Raw genomic sequence first — 24869 nt, 5'->3', positions numbered from 1 at the left:
CAGCCAATGTATTTGTCAGGCCTAACTTGAGCAGTGCTTTTGCTGGCAGCCTATGTATTTGTTGTGCCTTGCTAGTGCAGTCCTGTTGCTGGTGGCTGATGTATTTGTTGGGCCTTGCAGGAGCAGTGGTGTTGCTGGAGGCTGATGTATTTGTTGGGCCTTGCTGGTGCAATGCTGTTGCTGGTGGCAGATGTATTTGTTGGGCCTTGCTGGTGCAGTGTGGTGCTGGTGGCTGATGTATTTGTTGGGCCTCTCAGGTGCAGTGCTGTTGCTGACGGCTGATGTATTTGTTGGGACTTGCTGGAGCAGTGCTGTTGCTGGTGGCTAATGTAATTGTTGGGCCTCGCTGGTGCAGTGCTGTTGCTGGCAGCTGATGCATTTGTTGGGCCTCGCTGGTGCAGTGCTGTTGCTGGCAGCTGATGTATTTGTTGGGCCTTGATGGTGCAGTGCCTGCTGGTGGCTGATGTATTTTTTGGGCCTCGCAGGTGCAGTGCTGTTGCTGGCAGCTATTGTATTTGTTAGGCCTCTCTGGTGCAGTGCTGTTGCTGGCAGCAGATGTATTTGCTGGGCCTTGCGGGTGCAGTGTGGTGCTGGTGGCTGATGTATTTGTTAGGCCTGCCTGGTGCAGTGCTGTTGCTGGTGGCTGATGTATTTGTTGGGCCTTGATGGTGCAGTTCTGTTGCTGGTGGCTGATGTATTTGTTGGGCTTCGCAGGTGCAGTGCTGTTGCTGGCAGCTAATGTATTTGTGAGACATCTCTGGTGCAGTGCTGTTGATGGCGGTGTTATGCACACCAGTGCCAGCAGGAATGTACTGGTGTCTGAACGGAGAGGGATGCAAAACAAATGAACTCACAGACAGACTGGGGAATATGACATTACATACATAGAAGGTGATAGGGTAACAAAATAAACACAAAGTGAACAGAGAAGCCCAAAGGCTAAGAAACTGGGTGTCTCCCTAGTATTAGGAATGCTCAGATGGAAAGAAGCGAGATGTTGTGATTTAATACGTAGAGAACCCTAAATGCTGTTGCTAAGGGCAACAGCAAAACCCTAAAGGGTTACCAACGGGTGTGGCAGTAAACTCCTTGGTCAGAGATGGAATAATAGACACAAGGAGAGTCTCCACAATCCTAGTCCTCACTTGCAGTGCACTGGTTCACCTTACTGCCACTAAACTGACACCTGAACACCTTGCACAGTGAGAAAGGATTTTGGCAGGCAAGTCTGAGAATACAGCCGCAAACTTGCTAGGTTCACAGAGTAGCAAAAGAACCCCAGCAGGTTAAACGACTGACTCCAGTCTTACTGCTAGGTCTGGATTGGCAGAGTGTAATACCAAATCCCAAGGCCTATTTGCAGTAAGCAACAAACAAATACAAAGTTTACACAGTACTAGCTAGCTTTCAGGAACTGACTAACCAACAAAGATTCAGCAACATCTGCCTAACCTGAGAAGAGGGTTTATATAGCAGGTGCTGTCCACGCCCCACTCAGACCTCACAGACTGTGAGCACAAAAACCAGCACCGGATCCCCTGCCGTGCACAAAGCCTGTAACCACTGCACAGCAAAAGACCCGAACCGGAGTATCAGCTACGCTCAGGTTACTCCGCTAGCACTTGTCTCCCGGTTACCATGACGACGTGGCAGCACAGAGCAGGAGACATTAACAGTACCCCCCTCTGACGAGGGGTCAAAGAACCCCTACCACCGGGTTTTTCGGGGAACTGCGAGAAGAAAGAGCGTAACAGTCTGGGGGCATGAAGATCACAACTGCGCACCCACGACCGCTCCTCCGGGCCATACCCCTTCCAGTGCACCAAAAATGACAGCCGACCCCGAACCATCTTGGAGTCAAGAATCCTTTCAACAACAAACTCCCTCTGGCCACGTATCAGAAGAGGGGAAGGTCTTCCACTGGAAGAAGGATTACTAATCGCCCGTTTTAAAAGGGAACAATGAAATGTTTTATTGATACCCAAAGAACGGGGTAGATCTAACTGAAATGCCACCGGATTGATAACCCTAGTGATCTTATAAGGGCCGATGAACCGGGGGCCTAACTTATGAGATGGCTGTCTCAACTTCAAATTCTTGGAAGACAACCAGACGAAGTCTCCTAATTTGAAGCTGCAGGGTCTTTTCCGCTTATCAAAAACCCTTTTGGTCACTAATGACACAGACACAAGGGCTTTCTTCACTTTCCTCCAAATACCTCTAAGGACCGAAACCACAGAGGAACCACCAGGCGTGGAGTCCAGGGGGTCAAAAGAATTGGCCTTAGGATGATGCCCATACACACAAAGGAAGGGAGAGATCCCTGTAGCAGAGTGAGCCGCGTTGTTATAGGCAAACTCCGCCATGGACAGATGAGCAACCCAGTCAGTCTGACACTTGAAGACATAACACCTGAGGAACTGCTCCAAGGACTGGTTCACCCTTTCAGTCTGCCCATTAGACTGCGGATGGTAGCCTGACGACAAGCTGACAGAAATCTGGAGATCGGAACAAAATGCCCTCCAGAATTTGGCCACAAACTGGGATCCGCGGTCAGAGACCACATCAAGTGGCAACCCGTGGAGGCGCACAACATGCAGCATAAATAATTCAGACAGGCGTCTGGCCGATGGCAGCCCAACCAATGGAACGAAGTGCGCCATCTTCGAAAACCTGTCAACGACAACCCAGATGGCTGTCATCCCCGAGGATTTGGGCAAGTCCACCACAAAATCCATTGAAATGTGGGTCCATGGCTTAGATGGAATAGAGAGTGGATGTAATGGGCCAACAGGAACCCCTCTAGGAGTCTTATTTCGGGCACAGATGTCACATGCCCGAACCCACTGATCCACATCCCTAGCCACCGAGGGCCACCACACCGCCCTAGATAGCAACTCCCGAGTTCTGGCAATACCCGGGTGACCTGCCGACTTCTTGGCATGGAATTCCAGGAACACTCGCTGTCTTAACCTAGGAGGCACAAACAAAAGACCTACCGGAAGGTCTGGAGGAGCCTGCTCCTGTGCTCTAAGGACTAATGACAAGAGGTCCTGGGTAATGCCCACTTTAATACATGATGGGGACACAATGGGCAATGGCTCCTCGGTGGTCTCCTGGATTGGAGCAAAACTCCGCAAGAGCGCATCAGCCTTTATGTTTTTGGACCCAGGGCGATATGTTATCAAAAAATTAAAGCAAGCAAAAAACAAAGCCCATCGTGACTGCCTGGCATTGAGGCGCTTCGCTGGCTCTAAATATGCCAAATTCTTATGGTCGGTGAGAATTGAGACCACAAACTTAGCCCCCTCAAGCCAGTGTCTCCACTCCTCGAGTGCATCCTTAATAGCCAACAATTCCCGGTTACCCACATCATAATTCATCTCGGTAGGCGAAAATTTACGGGAAAAGTAAGCACAGGGATGAAGGCGATTATCAGACACCCCCATCTGAGAGAGCACTGCCCCAATACCCATCTCAGAGGCATCCACCTCCACCACAAAAGGACGCTCTGGATCTGGGTGTCGCAGCACCTTGGCCGAGACAAATGCCCTTTTGAGACGGGCAAAAGCCGCTTTGGCCTCACAAGACCAGTGAGCAACATCCGCCCCTTTCTTAGTGAGTGCCACCAAGGGCGCCACTATAGACGAAAATCCAGCGATAAATCAGCTATAAAAATTCTCAAAGCCCAGAAAACGCTGAAGCGCCTTCAAACTAGTGGGCTGCACCCAATCCAGGACTGCCTGTACCTTGGAACCCTCCATTTGGAAACCTTCTGGGGAGATAATATATCCTAGAAATGCGATTTGCTGAGCTTCAAATTCGCACTTCTCCAGCTTCGCCCCAAGCCGGTGGTCTCTGAGTTTCTGGAGGACTAAGCGTACATGCTTCCGTGTTCCTCCAGGGAATGGGAGAAGATTAGGATGTCATCTAAGTATCCAAACTAAGAATCTATCCAAATATTCCCTGAGCACATCGTTCATGAAGTACTGGAAGACTGCCGGGGCATTACAGAGCCCAAAAGGCATTACCAAATATTCATAATGCCCTGAGTGGGTATTAAAGGCAGTCTTCCATTCATCCCCCTCTCTTATTCGGATTAGATTGTACGCACCGCGTAGGTCAATCTTAGAAAAAATGGTGGCAGTACGAAGCTGGTCAAACAAGACCGAAATGAGAGGCAGTGGGTATGAGTTTTTAATCGTGATACGGTTCAATTCCCTGAAGTCGATGCAGGGTCGCAACGAACCGTCCTTTTTACCCACGAAGAAGAACCCCGACCCAAATGGAGACTGTGAAGGTCTGATAAATCCCTTAGCCAAGTTCTCCTGAATGTACTCTGCCATAGCCTGAGTCTCAGGACGTGACAGGGAGTACAACCTGCTCTTGGGAAGCTTAGCATTCGGCAACAAATCAATGGCACAGTCATAGGGGCGATGGGGAGGTAGTACCTCTGCAACTCTTTTGGAGAACACGTCCGCAAAATCTGCATAACATCCTGGCAATCCTGGCAAACTTAGCTGCGAAAACCTGACTGGAAGGCTCAAGCAACTCCTGAAACAATCAGTACCCCAACTAAGAATCTCCCCAGAGACCCAGTCAAATTGAGGATTGTGGGCCCTTAACCAGGGTAACCCCAACACCAATGGGGCAAAAGTACAGACAGTCACATAAAAGGACAATTTTTCAGAGTGTGTGGCTCCAATAAACAAAGAAATCTGGCTAGTGCAAGAGGTAATTTTACCCTGGGATAATGGTTCCCCGTTTAACCCACAAATCTCAATTTCGGATGCCAAGGGTACTAAGGGAACAGAATGTTTCAGGGCGATTTGGCGGTCCATAAAAACCCCGTCGGCCCCACTGTCCACAAAGGCCTCAGTCTTGACAGTTTGACCGAAGATCTTCAAGGTCACCGGAATGATAAAAGTCTTCTTGGGAAATTCTGACTTCTGGCCTGACAGGATATTTCCCATCACCCTCAGGCCCTGAAGTTTTCCGGCTTTTCTGGGCATGATACTACCACATGACCTTTATTCCCACAGTATAAACATAACCCCTGCTGTCTCCTCCGCGTCTTCTCACGCGAGGAGAGGCGGGTAGCCCCAATCTGCATAGGCTCCTCGGAAAATTCCTCAGAGTCTGAGGTTCCCTTGGGAAAGAAGGAAACCTCGGTCTCCCTTTTAAGCCTGCGCTCTCTCAGCCGTCTATCCACCCGAATGGATAACTGCATGAGCTGATCCAAGCTATCAGGCAAGGGATATTGTACCAGTTGGTCTTTTAACTGGTTAGAAAGACCTCTTCGGTACTGGTGTCTCAGGGCTGGGTCATTCCACTGGGTATCATGGGCCAACCTCCGAAACTCCGTACAATAAACCTCAACTGGCCTTCGCCCTTGCTTAAGGATCGAAATCTGAGCCTCGGCTGAGGCCGTCTTGTCAGGGTCATCATACAACATGCCCAGTGCCGTAAAAAAAGCATCAACACTTTTAAGCGACGGACAGTCAGGCTGCAACCCATATGCCCAGACCTGTGGGTCTCCTTGTAGCAAGGAAATCACTATGCCCACCCGCTGAATCTCCGACCCAGAAGACTGAGGTCTAAGCTGGAAATATAGCTTGCAGCTCTCCTTGAAACAAAAGAACTGCGAGCGATCTCCAGAAAAACGATCTGGGAGATTTACTTTCGGCTCCTTAACCCCTGAAGGCACTGCTGCTGCGGGAGCTCCGCCAGCGGCCTGCAAGGTGTGCATTTTAATGGACAAATCATTAAATTGTCGAGTCAGGACCTGCACCTAATCGACCACCTCTTGCAAAGTATTTTGAGGGGTATGCTCCATATTCCCACAAAATTTCAACAGGAGTATTAGGCTGCTGAATATGTTATGCACACCAGTGCCAGCAGGAATGTACTGGTGTCTGAACGGAGAGGGATGCAAAACAAATGAACTCACAGACAGACTGGGGAATATGACATTACATACATAGAAAGTGATAGGGTAACAAAATAAACACAAAGTGAACAGAGAAGCCCAAAGGCTAAGAAACTGGGTGTCTCCCTAGTATTAGGAATGCTCAGATGGAAAGAAGCGAGATGTTGTGATTTAATACGTAGAGAACCCGAAATGCTGTTGCTAAGGGCAACAGCAAAACCCTAAAGGGTTACCAACGGGTGTGGCAGTAAACTCCTTGGTCAGAGATGGAATAATAGACACAAGGAGAGTCTCCACAATCCTAGTCCTCACTTGCAGTGCACTGGTTCAGCTTACTGCCACTAAACTGACACCTGAACACCTTGCACAGTGAGAAAGGATTTTGGCAGGCAAGTCTGAGAATACAGCCGCAAACTTGCTAGGTTCACAGAGTAGCAAAAGAACCCCAGCAGGTTAAACGACTGACTCCAGTCTTACTGCTAGGTCTGGATTGGCAGAGTGTAATACCAAATCCCAAGGCCTATTTGCAGTAAGCAACAAACAAATACAAAGTTTACACAGTACTAGCTAGCTTTCAGGAACTGACTAACCAACAAAGATTCAGCAGCATCTGCCTAACCTGAGAAGAGGGTTTATATAGCAGGTGCTGTCCACGCCCCACTCAGACCTCACAGACTGTGAGCACAAAAACCAGCACCGGATCCCCTGCCGTGCACAGAGCCTGTAATCACTGCACAGCAAAAGACCCGAACCGGAGTATCAGCTACGCTCAGGTGACTCCGCTAGCACTTGTCTCCCGGTTGCCATGACGACGTGGCAGCACAGAGCAGGAGACCCTAACAGGCGGCTGATGTATTTGTTGGGCCTTGCTGGAGCAGTGCTGTTGCTGGTGGCTTATGTAATTGTTGGGCCTCGCTGGTGCAGTGCTGTTGCTGGTGGCTGATGTATTTGTTGGGCCTCGCAGGTGCAGTGCTGTTGCTGGCAGCTAATGTATTTGTTAGGCCTCTCTGGTGCAGTGCTGTTGCTGGCGGCAGATGTATTTGTTGGGCCTTGCTGGTGCAGTGTGGTGCTGGTGGCTGATGTATTTGTTGGGCCTCGCTGGTGCAGTGCTGTTGTTGGCGGCTGAAGTATTTGTTGGGACTCTCTGGTGCAGGGCTGTTGCTGGCAGCTGATGTACTTGTTGGTCCTTGATGGTGCAGTGCTGTTGCTGGTGGCTGATGTATTTGTTGCGCCTTGATGGTGCAGTGCTGTTGCTGGTGGCTGATGTATTTGTTGGGCCTCGCAGGTGCAGTGCTGTTGCTGGCAGATTATGTATTTGTTAGGCATCTCTGGTGCAGTGCTGTTGCTGGCTGCAGATGTGTTTGTTTGGCCTTGCTGGTGCAGTGTTGTGCTGGTGGCTGATGTATTTGTTGGGCCTCGCTGGTGCAGTGCTGTTGCTGGCGGCTGATGAATTTATGGGCCTCTCTGGTGCAGTGCTGTTGCTGGCAGCTGATGTATTTGTTGGGCCTTGATGGTGCAGTGCTGTTGCTGGTGGCTGATGTATTTTTTGGGCCTCGCAGTTGCAGTGCTGTTGCTGGCAGCTAATGTATTTGTTAGACATCTCTGGTGCAGTGCTGTTGCTGGCGGCTGATGTATTTGTTGGGCCTTGCTGGAGCAGTGGTGTTGCTGGAGGCTGATGTATTTGTTAGGCCTTGCAGGTGCAGTGCTGTTGCTGGTGGCTGATGTATTTGTTGGGCCTCGCAGGTGCAGTGCTGTTGCTGGCAGCTAATGTATTTGTAAGGCCTCTCTGGTGCAGTGCTGTTGCTGACGGCTAATGTATTTGTCGGGCCTCGCTGGTGCAGTGTGGTGCTGGTGGCTGATGTATTTGCTGGGCCTTGCTGGTGCAGTGCTGTTGCCTGATGTATTTGTTGAGCCTCTCTGGTGCAGTGCTGTTGCTGGCAGCTGATGTATTTGTTGGGTCTTGAATGTGAAGTGCTATTGCTGGTGGCTGATGTATTTGTTGTACCTCGCAGGTGCATTGCTGTTGCTGGCAGCTAATGTGTTTGTTAGACATCTGTGGTGCAGTGCTGTTGATGGCGGCTGATGTATTTGTTGGGCCTCGCTGGTGCAGTGCTGTTGCTGGTGGCTGATGTATTTGTTGGGCCTCTCTGGTGCAGTGCTGTTGCTGATGTATTTGTTGGGCCTTGATGGTGCAGTGCTGTTGCTGGTGGCTGATGTATTTGTTGGACCTCGCAGGTGCAGTGCTGTTGCTGCCAGCTAATGTATTTGTTAGACATCTCTGGTGCAGTGCTGTTGCTGGCGGCTGATGTATTTGTTGGGCCATGCTGGAGCAGTGGTGTTGCTGGTTGCTGATGTATTTGTTGGGCCTCGCTGGTGCAGTGCTGTTGCTGGTGGCTGATGTATTTGTTAGGCCTCTCTAGTGCAGTGCTGTTGCTGGTGGCTGATGTATTTGTTGGGCCTTGCTGATGCTGACGGCTGATGTATTTGTTGGGCCTCGCAGGTGCAGAGCTCTTGCTGGCAGCCAATGTATTTGTTGTGCCTTGCTAGTGCAGTGCTGTTGCTGGCGGCTGAAATATTTGTTGGGCCTTACTGGAGCAGTGCTTTTGCTGGCAGCTGATGTATTTGCTGGACCTCGCTGGTGCAGTGCTGTTGCTGGTGGCTGATGTATTTGTTGGGCCTCGCTGCTGCAATGCTGTTGCTGGCGGCTGATGTATTTGTTGCGCCTCGTTGGCGCAGTGCTGTTGCTGGCAGCTAATGTATTTGTTGGGCATCGCTGGTGCAGTGCTGTTGCTGGAGGTTTATTTATTCATTGGGCCTCACTGGTGCAGTGCTGTTTCTAGCAGCCAATGTATTTGTTAGGCCTAACTTGGGCAGTGCTGTTGCTGGCGGCCTATGTATTTGTTGTGCCTTGCTAGTGCAGTCCTGTTGCTGGCGGCTGATGTATTTGTTGGGCCTTGCTGGAGCAGTGGTGTTGCTGGAGGCTGATGTATTTGTTGGGCCTTGCTGGTGCAGTGCTGTTGCTGGCGGCAGATGTATTTGTTGGGCCTTGCTGGTGCAGTGTGGTGCTGGTGGCTGATGTATTTGTTGGGCCTCTCAGGTGCAGTGCTGTTGCTGACGGCTGATGTATTTGTTGGGACTTGCTGGAGCAGTGCTGTTGCTGGTGGCTAAGTAATTGTTGGGCCTCGCTGGTGCAGTGCTGTTGCTGGCAGCTGATGTATTTGTTGGGCCTCGCTGGTGCAGTGCTGTTGCTCGCAGCTGATGTATTTTTTGGGCCTCGCATGTGCAGTGCTGTTGCTGGCAGCTATTGTATTTGTTAGGCCTCTCTGGTGCAGTGCTGTTGCTGGCGGCAGATGTATTTGTTGGGCCTTGCTGGTGCAGTGTGGTGCTGGTGGCTGATGTATTTGTTAGGCCTCGCAGGTGCAGTGCTGTTGCTGGCAGATTATGTATTTGTTAGGCCTCTCTGGTGCAGTGCTGTTGCTGGCTGCAGATGTATTTGTTGGGCCTTGCTGGTGCAGTGTTGTGCTGGTGGCTGATGTATTTGTTGGGCCTCGCTGGTGCAGTGCTGTTGCTGGCGGCTGATGAATTTATGGGCCTCTCTGGTGCAGTATTGTTGCTGGCAGCTGATGTATTTGTTGGGCCTTGATGGTGCAGTGTGGTGCTGTTGGCTGATGTATTTGTTAGGCCTCGCAGGTGCAGTGCTGTTGCTGGCAGATAATGTATTTGTTAGGCCTCTCTGGTGCAGTGCTGTTGCTGGCTGCAGATGTATTTGTTGGGCCTTGCTGGTGCAGTGTTGTGCTGGTGGCTGATGTATTTGTTGGGCCTCGCTGGTGCAGTGCTGTTGCTGGCGGCTGATGAATTTATGGGCCTCTCTGGTGCAGTGCTGTTGCTGGCAGCTGATGTATTTGTTGGGCCTTGATGGTGCAGTGCTGTTGCTGGTGGCTGATGTATTTGTTGGGCCTCGCAGTTGCAGTGCTGTTGCTGGCAGCTAATGTATTTGTTAGACATCTCTGGTGCAGTGCTGTTGCTGGCGGCTGATGTATTTGTTGGGCCTTGCTGGAGCAGTGGTGTTGCTGGAGGCTGATGTATTTGTTAGGCCTTGCAGGTGCAGTGCTGTTGCTGGTGGCTGATGTATTTGTTGGGCCTCGCAGGTGCAGTGCTGTTGCTGGCAGCTAATGTATTTGTAAGGCCTCTCTGGTGCAGTGCTGTTGCTGACGGCTAATGTATTTGTCGGGCCTCACTGGTGCAGTGTGGTGCTGGTGGCTGATGTATTTGCTGGGCCTTGCTGGTGCAGTGCTGTTGCCTGATGTATTTGTTGAGCCTCTCTGGTGCAGTGCTGTTGCTGGCAGCTGATGTATTTTTTGGGCCTTGAATGTGAAGTGCTATTGCTGGTGGCTGATGTATTTGTTTTACCTCGCAGGTGCATTGCTGTTGCTGGCAGCTAATGTGTTTGTTAGACATCTGTGGTGCAGTGCTGTTGATGGCGGCTGATGTATTTGTTGGGTCTTGCTGGAGCAGTGTGGTGCTGGTGGCTGATGTATTTGTTGGGCCTCGCTGGTGCAGTGCTGTTGCTGGTGGCTGATGTATTTGTTGGGCCTCTCTGGTGCAGTGCTGTTGCTGATGTATTTGTTGGGCCTTGATGGTGCAGTGCTGTTGCTGGTGGCTGATGTATTTGTTGGACCTCGCAGGTGCAGTGCTGTTGCTGGCAGCTAATGTATTTGTTAGACATCTCTGGTGCAGTGCTGTTGCTGGCGGTTGATGTATTTGTTGGGCCATGCTGGAGCAGTGGTGTTGCTGGTTGCTGATGTATTTGTTGGGCCTCGCTGGTGCAGTGCTGTTGCTGGTGGCTGATGTATTTGTTAGGCCTCTCTAGTGCAGTGCTGTTGCTGGTGGCTGATGTATTTGTTGGGCCTTGCTGATGCTGACGGCTGATGTATTTGTTGGGCCTCGCTGGTGCAGAGCTCTTGCTGGCAGCCAATGTATTTGTTGTGCCTTGCTAGTGCAGTGCTGTTGCTGGCGGCTGAAATATTTGTTGGGCCTCTCTGGTGCAGGGCTGTTGCTGGCAGCTGATGTACTTGTTGGTCCTTGATGGTGCAGTGCTGTTGCTGGTGGCTGATGTATTTGTTGCGCCTTGATGGTGCAGTGCTGTTGCTGGTGGCTGATGTATTTGTTGGGCCTCGCAGGTGCAGTGCTGTTGCTGGCAGATTATGTATTTGTTAGGCATCTCTGGTGCAGTGCTGTTGCTGGCTGCAGATGTGTTTGTTTGGCCTTGCTGGTGCAGTGTTGTGCTGGTGGCTGATGTATTTGTTGGGCCTCGCTGGTGCAGTGCTGTTGCTGGCGGCTGATGAATTTATGGGCCTCTCTGGTGCAGTGCTGTTGCTGGCAGCTGATGTATTTGTTGGGCCTTGATGGTGCAGTGCTGTTGCTGGTGGCTGATGTATTTTTTGGGCCTCGCAGTTGCAGTGCTGTTGCTGGCAGCTAATGTATTTGTTAGACATCTCTGGTGCAGTGCTGTTGCTGGCGGCTGATGTATTTGTTGGGCCTTGCTGGAGCAGTGGTGTTGCTGGAGGCTGATGTATTTGTTAGGCCTTGCAGGTGCAGTGCTGTTGCTGGTGGCTGATGTATTTGTTGGGCCTCGCAGGTGCAGTGCTGTTGCTGGCAGCTAATGTATTTGTAAGGCCTCTCTGGTGCAGTGCTGTTGCTGACGGCTAATGTATTTGTCGGGCCTCGCTGGTGCAGTGTGGTGCTGGTGGCTGATGTATTTGCTGGGCCTTGCTGGTGCAGTGCTGTTGCCTGATGTATTTGTTGAGCCTCTCTGGTGCAGTGCTGTTGCTGGCAGCTGATGTATTTGTTGGGTCTTGAATGTGAAGTGCTATTGCTGGTGGCTGATGTATTTGTTGTACCTCGCAGGTGCATTGCTGTTGCTGGCAGCTAATGTGTTTGTTAGACATCTGTGGTGCAGTGCTGTTGATGGCGGCTGATGTATTTGTTGGGCCTCGCTGGTGCAGTGCTGTTGCTGGTGGCTGATGTATTTGTTGGGCCTCTCTGGTGCAGTGCTGTTGCTGATGTATTTGTTGGGCCTTGATGGTGCAGTGCTGTTGCTGGTGGCTGATGTATTTGTTGGACCTCGCAGGTGCAGTGCTGTTGCTGCCAGCTAATGTATTTGTTAGACATCTCTGGTGCAGTGCTGTTGCTGGCGGCTGATGTATTTGTTGGGCCATGCTGGAGCAGTGGTGTTGCTGGTTGCTGATGTATTTGTTGGGCCTCGCTGGTGCAGTGCTGTTGCTGGTGGCTGATGTATTTGTTAGGCCTCTCTAGTGCAGTGCTGTTGCTGGTGGCTGATGTATTTGTTGGGCCTTGCTGATGCTGACGGCTGATGTATTTGTTGGGCCTCGCAGGTGCAGAGCTCTTGCTGGCAGCCAATGTATTTGTTGTGCCTTGCTAGTGCAGTGCTGTTGCTGGCGGCTGAAATATTTGTTGGGCCTTACTGGAGCAGTGCTTTTGCTGGCAGCTGATGTATTTGCTGGACCTCGCTGGTGCAGTGCTGTTGCTGGTGGCTGATGTATTTGTTGGGCCTCGCTGCTGCAATGCTGTTGCTGGCGGCTGATGTATTTGTTGCGCCTCGTTGGCGCAGTGCTGTTGCTGGCAGCTAATGTATTTGTTGGGCATCGCTGGTGCAGTGCTGTTGCTGGAGGTTTATTTATTCATTGGGCCTCACTGGTGCAGTGCTGTTTCTAGCAGCCAATGTATTTGTTAGGCCTAACTTGGGCAGTGCTGTTGCTGGCGGCCTATGTATTTGTTGTGCCTTGCTAGTGCAGTCCTGTTGCTGGAGGCTGATGTATTTGTTGGGCCTTGCTGGTGCAGTGCTGTTGCTGGCGGCAGATGTATTTGTTGGGCCTTGCTGGTGCAGTGTGGTGCTGGTGGCTGATGTATTTGTTGGGCCTCTCAGGTGCAGTGCTGTTGCTGACGGCTGATGTATTTGTTGGGACTTGCTGGAGCAGTGCTGTTGCTGGTGGCTAAGTAATTGTTGGGCCTCGCTGGTGCAGTGCTGTTGCTGGCAGCTGATGTATTTGTTGGGCCTCGCTGGTGCAGTGCTGTTGCTCGCAGCTGATGTATTTTTTGGGCCTCGCATGTGCAGTGCTGTTGCTGGCAGCTATTGTATTTGTTAGGCCTCTCTGGTGCAGTGCTGTTGCTGGCGGCAGATGTATTTGTTGGGCCTTGCTGGTGCAGTGTGGTGCTGGTGGCTGATGTATTTGTTAGGCCTCGCAGGTGCAGTGCTGTTGCTGGCAGATTATGTATTTGTTAGGCCTCTCTGGTGCAGTGCTGTTGCTGGCTGCAGATGTATTTGTTGGGCCTTGCTGGTGCAGTGTTGTGCTGGTGGCTGATGTATTTGTTGGGCCTCGCTGGTGCAGTGCTGTTGCTGGCGGCTGATGAATTTATGGGCCTCTCTGGTGCAGTATTGTTGCTGGCAGCTGATGTATTTGTTGGGCCTTGATGGTGCAGTGTGGTGCTGTTGGCTGATGTATTTGTTAGGCCTCGCAGGTGCAGTGCTGTTGCTGGCAGATAATGTATTTGTTAGGCCTCTCTGGTGCAGTGCTGTTGCTGGCTGCAGATGTATTTGTTGGGCCTTGCTGGTGCAGTGTTGTGCTGGTGGCTGATGTATTTGTTGGGCCTCGCTGGTGCAGTGCTGTTGCTGGCGGCTGATGAATTTATGGGCCTCTCTGGTGCAGTGCTGTTGCTGGCAGCTGATGTATTTGTTGGGCCTTGATGGTGCAGTGCTGTTGCTGGTGGCTGATGTATTTGTTGGGCCTCGCAGTTGCAGTGCTGTTGCTGGCAGCTAATGTATTTGTTAGACATCTCTGGTGCAGTGCTGTTGCTGGCGGCTGATGTATTTGTTGGGCCTTGCTGGAGCAGTGGTGTTGCTGGAGGCTGATGTATTTGTTAGGCCTTGCAGGTGCAGTGCTGTTGCTGGTGGCTGATGTATTTGTTGGGCCTCGCAGGTGCAGTGCTGTTGCTGGCAGCTAATGTATTTGTAAGGCCTCTCTGGTGCAGTGCTGTTGCTGACGGCTAATGTATTTGTCGGGCCTCACTGGTGCAGTGTGGTGCTGGTGGCTGATGTATTTGCTGGGCCTTGCTGGTGCAGTGCTGTTGCCTGATGTATTTGTTGAGCCTCTCTGGTGCAGTGCTGTTGCTGGCAGCTGATGTATTTTTTGGGCCTTGAATGTGAAGTGCTATTGCTGGTGGCTGATGTATTTGTTTTACCTCGCAGGTGCATTGCTGTTGCTGGCAGCTAATGTGTTTGTTAGACATCTGTGGTGCAGTGCTGTTGATGGCGGCTGATGTATTTGTTGGGTCTTGCTGGAGCAGTGTGGTGCTGGTGGCTGATGTATTTGTTGGGCCTCGCTGGTGCAGTGCTGTTGCTGGTGGCTGATGTATTTGTTGGGCCTCTCTGGTGCAGTGCTGTTGCTGATGTATTTGTTGGGCCTTGATCGTGCAGTGCTGTTGCTGGTGGCTGATGTATTTGTTGGACCTCGCAGGTGCAGTGCTGTTGCTGGCAGCTAATGTATTTGTTAGACATCTCTGGTGCAGTGCTGTTGCTGGCGGTTGATGTATTTGTTGGGCCATGCTGGAGCAGTGGTGTTGCTGGTTGCTGATGTATTTGTTGGGCCTCGCTGGTGCAGTGCTGTTGCTGGTGGCTGATGTATTTGTTAGGCCTCTCTAGTGCAGTGCTGTTGCTGGTGGCTGATGTATTTGTTGGGCCTTGCTGATGCTGACGGCTGATGTATTTGTTGGGCCTCGCTGGTGCAGAGCTCTTGCTGGCAGCCAATGTATTTGTTGTGCCTTGCTAGTGCAGTGCTGTTGCTGGCGGCTGAAATATTTGTTGGGCCTTACTGGAGCAGTGCTGTTGCTGGCAGCTGATGTATTTGCTGGACCTCGCTGGTGCAGTGCTGTTGCTGGTGGCTGATGTATTTGTTGGGCCTCGCTGCTGCAATGCTGTTGCTGGCGGCTGATGTATTTGTTGCGCCTCGCTGGTGCAGTGCTGTTGCTGGCAGCTAATGTATTTGTTGGGCATCGCTGGTGCAGTGCTGTTGCTGGAGGTTTATGTATTCATTGGGCCTCACTGGTGCAGTGCTGTTGCTAGCAGTCAATGTATTTGTTAGGCCTAACTTGAGCAGTGCTGTTGCTGGCGGCCTATGTATTTGTTGTGCCTTGCTAGTGCTGTCCTGTTGCTGGCGGCTGATGTATTTGTTGGGCCTTGCTGGAGCAGTGGTGTTGCTGGAGGCTGATGTATTTGTTGGGCCTTGCTGTTGCTGGCGGCAGATGTATTTGTTGGGCCTTGCTGGTGCAGTGTGGTGCTGGTGGCTGATGTATTTGTTGGGTCTCTCAGGTGCAGTGCTGTTGCTGACGGCTAATGTATTTGTTGGGACTTGCTGGAGCAGTGCTGTTGCTGGTGGCTAATGTAATTGTTGGGCCTCGCTGGTGCAGTGCTGTTGCTGGCAGCTGATGTATTTGTTGGGCCTCGCTGGTGCAGTGCTGTTGCTGGCAGCTGATGTATTTTTTGGGCCTCGCAGGTGCAGTGCTGTTGCTGGCAGCTATTGTATTTGTTAGGCCTCTCTGGTGCAGTGCTGTTGCTGGCGGCAGATGTATTTGTTGGGCCTTGCTGGTGCAGTGTGGTGCTGGTGGCTGATGTATTTGTTAGGCCTCCCTGGTGCAGTGCTGTTGCTGGTGGCTGATGTATTTGTTGGGCCTTGATGGTGCAGTTCTGTTGCTGGTGGCTGATGTATTTGTTGGGCCTTGCAGGTGCAGTGCTGTTGCTGGCAGCTAAAGTATTTGTTAGACATCTCTGGTGCAGTGCTGTTGATGGAGGCTGATGTATTTGTTGGGCCTTGCTGGAGCAGTGCTGTTGCTGGTGGCTGATGTAATTGTTGGGCCTCGCTGGTGCAGTGCTGTTGCTGGTGGCTGATGTATTTGTTGGGCCTCGCAGGTGCAGTGCTGTTGCTGGCAGCTAATGTATTTGTTAGGCCTCTCTGGTGCAGTGCTGTTGCTGGCTGCAGATGTATTTGTTTGGCCTTGCTGGTGCAGTGTTGTGCTGGTGGCTGATGTATTTGTTGGGCCTCGCTGGTGCAGTGCTGTTGCTGGCGGCTGATGTATTTGTTGGGCCTCTCTGGTGCAGTGCTGTTGCTGGCAGCTGATGTATTTGTTGGGCCTTGAAGGTGCAGTGCTGTTGCTGGTGGCTGATGTATTTGTTGGACATCGCAGGTGCAGTGCTGTTGCTGGCAGCTAATGTATTTGTTAGACATCTCTGGTGCAGTGCTGTTGCTGGCGGCTGATGTATTTGTTGGGCCTTGCTGGAGCAGTGGTGTTGCTAGTGGCTGATGTATTTGTTGGGCCTCGCTGGTGGCTGATGTATTTGTTAGGCCTCTTTAGTGCAGTGCTGTTGCTGGTGGCTGATGTATTTGTTGGGCCTTGCTGATGCTGGCGGCTGATGTATTTGCTGGGCCTCGCTGGTGCAGTGCTGTTGCTGGCAGCCAATGTATTTGTTGTGCCTTGCTAGTGCAGTGCTGTTGCTGGTGGCTGATATATTTGTTGGGCCTTACTGGTGCAGTGCTGTTGCTGGCAGCTGATGTATTTGCTGGACCTCGCTGGTGCAGTGCTGTTGCTGGTGGCTGATGTATTTGTTGTGCCTCGCTGCTGCATTGCTGTTGCTGGCGGCTGATGTATTTGTTGCGCCTCGCTGGTGCAGTGCTGTTGCTGGCAGCTAATGTATTTGTTGGGCATCGCTGGTGCAGTGCTGTTGTTGGAGGCTTATGTATTCATTGGGCCTCACTGGTGCAGTGCTGTTGCTAGCAGCCAATGTATTTGTTAGGCCTAACTTGAGCAGTGCTGTTGCTGGCGGCCTATGTATTTGTTGTGCCTTGCTAGTGCAGTCCTGTTGCTGGCGGCTGATATATTTGTTGGGCCTTACTGGTGCAGCACTGTTGCTGGCGACTGATGTATTTGTTGGGCCTTGCTGGTGCAGTGCTGTTGCTGGCAGCTGATGTATTTGTTGGGCCACACTGGGGCAGTGCTGTTGCTGGTGGCTAATGAATTTGTTATGCCGCACTGGTGCAGTGCTGTTGCTCGTGGCTGATGTATTTGTTGGGCCTCACTGCTGCAATGCTGGTGCTGGCGGCTTATGTATTTGTTGGGCCTCGATAGTGCAGTGCTGTTGCTGACAGCTAATGTATTTGTTAGGCGTCGCTGGTGCAGTGCTGTTGCTGGCAGCTAATGTATTTGTTAGGCTTTGCTGGTGCAGTGGTGTTGCTGGAGGCTTATGTATTTTTTATGCCTCACTGGTGCAGTGCTATTGCTGGCGGCTAATATATTTGTTGTGCCTCGCTGGTGCAGTTCTGTTGCTCGCGCCTGATGTATTTGTTGGGCCTTGCTGCTGCAGTGCTGTTGCTGGCAGCTAATGTAATTGTTAGGCCTAGCTGGAGCAGTGCTGTTGCTGGCGACTGATGTATTTGTTAGGCCTCACTAGTGCAGTGCTGTTGCTGGTGGCTTTAATATTTGTTGGGCCTTACTGGTGAAGTGCTGTTGCTGGCGGCTGATGTATTTGTTGGACCTCACTGGTGCAGTGCTGTTGCTGCCAGCTGATGTATTTGTTGGGCCTCACTGGTGCAGTGCTGTTGCTGGCAGCTAATGTATTTGTTGGGCCTCGCTGGAGTAGTGGTGTTGCTGGAAACTTATGTATTTGTTGGGCCTCACTTGTGCAGTGCTGTTGCTGGTGACTAATGTATTTGTTATAACTTGCTGGTGTAGTGGTGTTGCTGGCGGCTAATGTATTTGTTGGGCATCGCTGGTGCATTGCTGTTGCTCGTGGCTGATGTATTTGTTGGGCCTCACTTGTGCAATGCTGTTTCTGGCGGCTAATGTATTTGTTGTGCCTCGCTGGTGCAGTGCTGCTGCTGGCAGCTAATGTATTTGTGGCTGATGTATTTGTTGTGCCTCGCTGGTGCAGTGCTGGTGCTGGTGGCTGATGTAATTGTTGGTCCTCACTTGTGCAGTGCTGTTTCTGGCGGCTAATGTATTTGTTGGGCCTCGCTGGTGCAGTGCTGGTGCTAGCGGCTGATGTATTTGTTGTGCCTCGCTGGTGCAATGCTGTTGCTTGCGGCTGATGTATTTGTTGGGCCTTGCTGCTGCAGTGCTGTTGTTGGTAACTAATATATTTGTTGGGCCTCGCTGGTGCAGTGCTGTTGCTGGCGGCTTAAATATTTGTTGGGCCTCACTGGTGCATTGCTGGTGCACTGTGCAGGGGTGTTGCTGGCAGCTGATGTATTTGTTGTGCCTCAATGATGCAGTGCTGTTGCTGGCAGCTGATATATTTGTTGGGCCTCAATGGTGCATTGCAGGTGCACTTTGCAGTGGTGTTGCTGGCAACTGATGTTTTTGTTGGACCTGGCTGGTGCAGTGCCTTGGTGGCAATGTCCTGGAGACTAAGTGGTAGTCTATAACCCAGCAACGAGGAGGTCCTGTTGTGCCACCACCCTATGTCGACATGCCTATCCTGGAGAGAGTGGCTGGCAAAAGTTCTCAGTGATTTTCCTTTATGTCAGCAGTGGGTGTTCCATGTTTCAGTATTAAAACATGAGTCAATCATCCAGTGTTTTAGGTGCATACGCGCACGCAGGGGGGGTTTCCGAGTACCTAGAAACCCCCCCTGCACGCCGATCCATCCTCTCAGCTGACAGTTAACCATAGCCGCAAAGAGACTGTGCGACGCGGCTGCCGGCAGCTGCCTCCACTAACTGAGGACGGAGGCAGGCTGGCTGAATGTACGGGGAGCAACAGTAGCTGCAGAGGAAGCTGCAGCTCCTCCCAGGCAGACCTCCCATGTGACAGATAATATGAAAATAAATACCCTAAGGTATTGCTACTCCCAGGCGCTTGATGCGAGGTTCACCACAGCAGCTGTATATAAACAGGGGTTGGTCAGACCCCTAATGATATGAACAATAAAAAAGATATTAGCGCTTATTGGTCACAAATGCAAAGGTGTGTCACGATTAAATCACATTTATTGTAGGAGTAAAATTGTAAAAAGCAATACACATTGGTGGTTGATACCACATAAAAACACTTAAATGAAAGAAATTGTGTAACTCCCAATAATATATTATCCTTGTGGAAAATTTAGCAAGAATGGACCTGTTCCTATGTGAGTCCCCTTGGTTAGTAGGGTTCAGTGTCCTATTCGTGGATTGAATAGTTACCACCAACGTGTCTTGAGGCAATTAAGCGAATCTGCGTCCGCAAGATGCTGTTCCTCGGCGGGTGGTGAATGGTGATTTTCCACGGTGGAATAGGAATGTCCTTATATCCAATGGGAATGTTCAACGGGGACTTGGTCCAGGTCCAGGGATTCCAAAAGATGTGGGAGTATACACTAACAAGCAGGTCTCACCGACGCGTTTCGTTGTATACACCGTGGAAAATTTTCCACAAGGATAATATATTATTGGGAGTTACACAATTTCTTTCATTTAAGTGTTTTTATGTGGTATCAACCACCAATGTGTATTGCTTTTTACAATTTTACTCCTACAATAAATGTGATTTAATCGTGACACACCTTTGCATTTGTGACCAATAAGCGCTAATATCTTTTTTTTTGTTCTCCCATGTGACAGCCAGCCGCTGAGACAAGATGGAAACGTTTGCAGTGTACTGTACTGCAGCTGAGCACAGGTATATGTTTTAAGCACAGGGGGGCTTAGTTGGCCAGGTGAGGAACTACATGTGTATCCATAGTTACCGGCTCAGAGGGCGGGCAGGGGAGGCTGTGACGAAGAGGAGGGGGTGGGCCGGAGGCGGGGTGGGGGCGGAGCAAGGGCAGAGGAAGGGCGGGGTCACGATGACGCCTCCTTTAAGCCACGTCCCCCGCTCTGTAATGCCGCGATCACCGGCATAACACTGCAGGGGGCGTGGCTATGATGACGCGATTCTGCAAGAATCGCGTCATCGACTGCCCGGGCCACCCACTTTACACACTAAGTGGGCGGACCGGCAGAGGGGACCCCGCGAATCGGGAGACTTGCCTGCTCTTCCGTGGGGCCGGGAGGGTCACCCGATTTTCGGGAGCCTCCCGGCCATTCCGGGAGAGTAGGCAAGTATGTGTGTATCATGTGCTGTGTGCATTTATCCTGTGTGTGTATCATGTGCTGTGTTCATGTATCCTGTGTGTGTATCATGTGCTGTGTGCATGTATCCTGTGTGTGTATCATGTGCTGTGTGCATGTATCCTATGTGTGTATCATGTGCTGTGTGCATGTATCCTGTGTGTGTATCATGTGCTGTGTGCATGTATCCTATGTGTGTATCATGTGCTGTGTGCATGTATCCTGTGTGTGTATCATGTGCTGTGTGCATGTATCCTATGTGTGTATCATGTGCTGTGTGCATGTATCCTGTGTAGTGATGAGCGGGTTCGATTTACCGAACCCCCCCGAATTTCACCCTTTTTACACGGGTCCGAGCCATACTCGGATTCTCCCGTATGGCTCGGGTAACCCGAGCGCGCCCGAACGTCATCATCCTGCTGTCGGATTCTCGCGAGATTCTATATAAGCAGCCGCGCGTCGCCGCCATTTTCACTCGTGCATTGCAAATGTTAGGGAGAGGACGTGGCTGGCGTCCTCTCCGTTATTGTTGAATTTGATTGTGCATTATTGCTTAATTCATTGTGGGGAGGACTGGGGAGCAGCTGTATAATATAGGAGGAGTACAGTGCAGAGTTTTGCTGATCAGTGACCACCAGTTATCCGTTCTCTGCCTGAAAAAAACGCTACATATCTGTGCTCAGTGTGCTGCATATATCTGTGCTCACACTGCTTAATTGTGGGGACTGGGGAGCAGCTGTATTATATAGCAGGAGTACAGTGCAGAGTTTTGCTGACAGTGACCACCAGTATACGTTGTCTGCCTGAAAAATACTCCATATCTGTGCTCAGTGTGCGGCTTTATTTTAATGTGGGGACTGGGGACCACCAGTATAATTAATATTATATAGGAGGAGTACAGTGCAGAGCTTTGCTGACAGTGACCACCATTATACGTTGTCTGCCTGAAAAACACTCCATATCTGTGCTCAGTGTGCTGCTTTATTGTGGGGACTGGGGAGTCGGGACCACCAGTATAATATTATATAGGAGGAGTACAGTGCAGAGTTTTGCTGACACAGTGACCACCAGTATACTATATATAGCAGTACGGTACGGAAGGCCACTGCTGTACCTACCTCTGTGTCGTCATTAAGTATACTATCCATCTACATTCTATACCTGTGGTGCATTTTAGTTTTGCAGTTTGCTGACACAGTGACCACCAGTAGGAGAGCGAAATGACTGCATAGAAATAGAGAGAGTTAAACCTCCTGTGAGGGGTGGACCTAACTGTGAGGAAAAGTACAGCCCATGGTAGAAAGGGGAGGGTTCAGTATATATAGGGACTGCTAGGCCAGCTTGGTCTCTCTTGCTGCTGAATTGCCTTCCCGCCCTCCCACCCTGTTTGGTAGAGGTTCTGGCACGGAGTGCCTTGGCTTTGAATTGTTAGTATGGTTTTATCGTTGGCTATTTGTTGGCGGAAAAGAACGGCAGGTTGTAGTTTGTCTTGTTAGTTGCAGTGATTTACAGTTTGGTGTGGTTTAGGTGCACTCACCTCCATTGACTTTTAAGGTCGCTTGACCACCTGTCCGGGGGCAGCGTCATCACCCATCAGGGTGGGTAGTCACCGTCGGGGTCTGAGTCGGGCACCTATTACCTATTTTATAGTTTGTGTTAAATTAGGATCGTTTGGAAATTTAATGTTTTGAGGTTATCGTCAGTTGAATATAGCCGTTCTTTTTTCTGCCACCATATGCCGGCTGAATCGGCATGTTAACTAAAATTTTCATTTTACAGGTTTTCTAATGGTTAGGGTACAATAAATAGCTAACAATTTTCTGCCAAATTCAAGTCTCCGTGTCATTATTTCTTGGTATTAAAGGTACTGAATGCTGTACTTTTGAATAAGGGGTCCACACATTATCATTAGGAGGTTTATACTATATATAGCAGTACGGTACGGAAGGCCACTGCTGTACCTACCTCTGTGTCGTCATTAAGTATACTATCCATCTACATTCTATACCTGTGGTGCATTTTAGTTTTGCAGTTTGCTGACACAGTGACCACCAGTATACTATATATAGCAGTACAGTACGGAAGGCCACTGCTGTACCTACCTCTGTGTCATCATTAAGTATACTATCCATCTACATTCTATACCTGTGGTGCATTTTAGTTTTGCAGTTTGCTGACACAGTGACCACCAGTATACTATATATATCAGTACGGTACGGAAGGCCACTGCTGTACCTACCTCTGTATCGTCATTAAGTATACTATCCATCTACATTCTATACCTGTGGTGCATTTTAGTTGTGCGCAGTATATATAGTAGTAGGCCATTGCTATTGATACTGGCATATAATTCCACACATTAAAATATGGAGAACAAAAATGTGGAGGTTAAAATAGGGAAAGATCAAGATCCACTTCCACCTCGTGCTGAAGCTGCTGCCACTAGTCATGGCCGAGACGATGAAATGCCATCAACGTCGTCTGCCAAGGCCGATGCCCAATGTCATAGTAGAGAGCATGTAAAATCCAAAAAACAAAAGTTCAGTAAAATGACCCAAAAATCAAAATTAAAAGCGTCTGAGGAGAAGCGTAAACTTGCCAGTATGCCATTTACGACACGGAGTGGCAAGGAATGGCTGAGGCCCTGGCCTATGTTCATGGCTAGTGGTTCAGCTTCACATGAGGATGGAAGCACTCATCCTCTCGCTAGAAAAATGAAAAGACTTAAGCTGGCAAAAGCACAACAAAGAACTGTGCATTCTTCTAAATCACAAATACCCAAGGAGAGTCCAATTGTGTCGGTTGCGATGCCTGACCTTCCCAACACTGGACGGGAAGAGCTTGCGCCTTCCACCATTTGCACGCCCCCTGCAAGTGCTGGAAGGAGCACCCACAGTCCAGTTCCTGATAGTCAAATTGAAGATGTCACTGTTGAAGTACACCAGGATGAGGATATGGGTGTTGCTGGCGCTGGGGAGGAAATTGACAAGGAGGATTCTGATGGTGAGGTGGTTTGTTTAAGTCAGGCACCCGGGTAGACACCTGTTGTCCGTGGGACGAATATATCCATTGACATGCCTGGTCAAAATACAAAAAAAATCAGCTCTTCGGTGTGGAATTATTTCAACACAAATGCGGACAACGGGTGTCAAGCCGTGTGTTGCCTTTGTCAAGCTGTAATAAGTAGGGGTAAGGACGTTAACCACCTCGGAACATCCTCCCTTATACGTCACCTGCAGCGCATTCATCATAAGTCAGTGACAAGTTCAAAAACTTTGGGTGACAGCGGAAGCAGTCCACTGACCACTAAATCCCTTCCTCTTGTAACCAAGCTCCTGCAAACCACACCACCAACTCCCTCAGTGTCAATTTCCTCCTTACCCAGGAAAGCCAATAGTCCTGCAGGCCATGTCACTGTCAAGTCTGATGAGTCCTCTCCTGCCTGGGATTCCACCGATGCATCCTTGAGTGTAACGCCTACTGCTGCTGGCGCCGCTGTTGTAGCTGCTGGGAGTCGATCGTCATCCCAGAGGGGAAGTCGGAAGACCACTACAACAGTCCTTTGCGAGGAAGATGAAATATCACAGCAGTCATCCTGCTGCAAAGCAGATAACTCAGGCCTTGGCAGCCTGGGCGGTGAGAAACGTGCGTCCGGTATCCACCGTTAATTCAGAGGCAACTAGAGACTTGATTGAGGTACTGTGTCCCCGGTACCAAATACCATCTAGGTTCCATTTCTCTAGGCAGGCGATACCGAAAATGTACACAGACCTCAGAAAAAGACTCACCAGTGTCCTAAAAAATGCAGTTGTACCCAATGTCCACTTAACCACGGACATGTGGACAAGTGGAGCAGGGCAGACTCAGGACTATATGACTGTGACAGCCCACTGGGTAGATGTATTGCCTCCCGCAGCAAGAACAGCAGCGGCGGCACCAGTAGCAGCATCTCGCAAACGCCAACTCGTTCCTAGGCAGGCTTCGCTGTGTATCACCGCTTTCCAGAAGAGGCACACAGCTGACAACCTCTTACGGAAACTGAGGAAGATCATCGCAGAATGGCTTACCCCAATTGGACTCTCCTGGGGATTTGTGACATCGGACAACGCCAGCAATATTGTGCGTGCATTACATCTGGGCAAATTCCAGCACGTCCCATGTTTTGCACATACATTGAATTTGGTGGTGCAGAATTATTTAAAAAACGACAGGGGCGTGCAAGAGATGCTGTCGGTGGCCCGAAGAATTGCGGGCCTCTTTCGGCATTCAGCCACCGCGTACAGAAGACTGGAGCACCACCAAATATTCCTGAACCTGCCCTGCCATCATCTGAAGCAAGAGGTGGTAACGAGGTGGAATTCAACCCTCTAAATGCTTCAGAGGATGGAGGAGCAGCAAAAGGCCATTCAAGCCTTTACATCTGGCCACGATATAGGCAAAGGAGGGGGAATGCACCTGACTCAAGCGCAGTGGAGAATGATTTCAACGTTGTGCAAGGTTCTGCAACCCTTTGAACTTGCCACATGTGAAGTCAGTTCAGACACTGCCAGCCTGAGTCAGGTCATTCCCCTCATCAGGCTTTTGCAGAAGAAGCTGGAGACATTGAAGGAGGAGCTAAAACAGAGCGATTCCGCTAGGCATGTGGGACTTGTGGATGGAGCCCTTAATTCGCTTAACCAGGATTCACGGGTGGTCAATCTGTTGAAATCAGAGCACTACATTTTGGCCACCGTGCTCGATCCTAGGTTTAAAACCTACATTGTATCTCTCTTTCCGGCAGACAC

The sequence above is a fragment of the Pseudophryne corroboree genome, chromosome 3 (genome assembly GCF_028390025.1).
Source record: "Pseudophryne corroboree isolate aPseCor3 chromosome 3, aPseCor3.hap2, whole genome shotgun sequence".
NCBI classification, from domain to species: Eukaryota; Metazoa; Chordata; class Amphibia; order Anura; family Myobatrachidae; genus Pseudophryne; species Pseudophryne corroboree.
The sequence above is the reverse complement of the archived record's forward strand: the minus strand, read 5'-3'. Positions refer to the sequence as shown.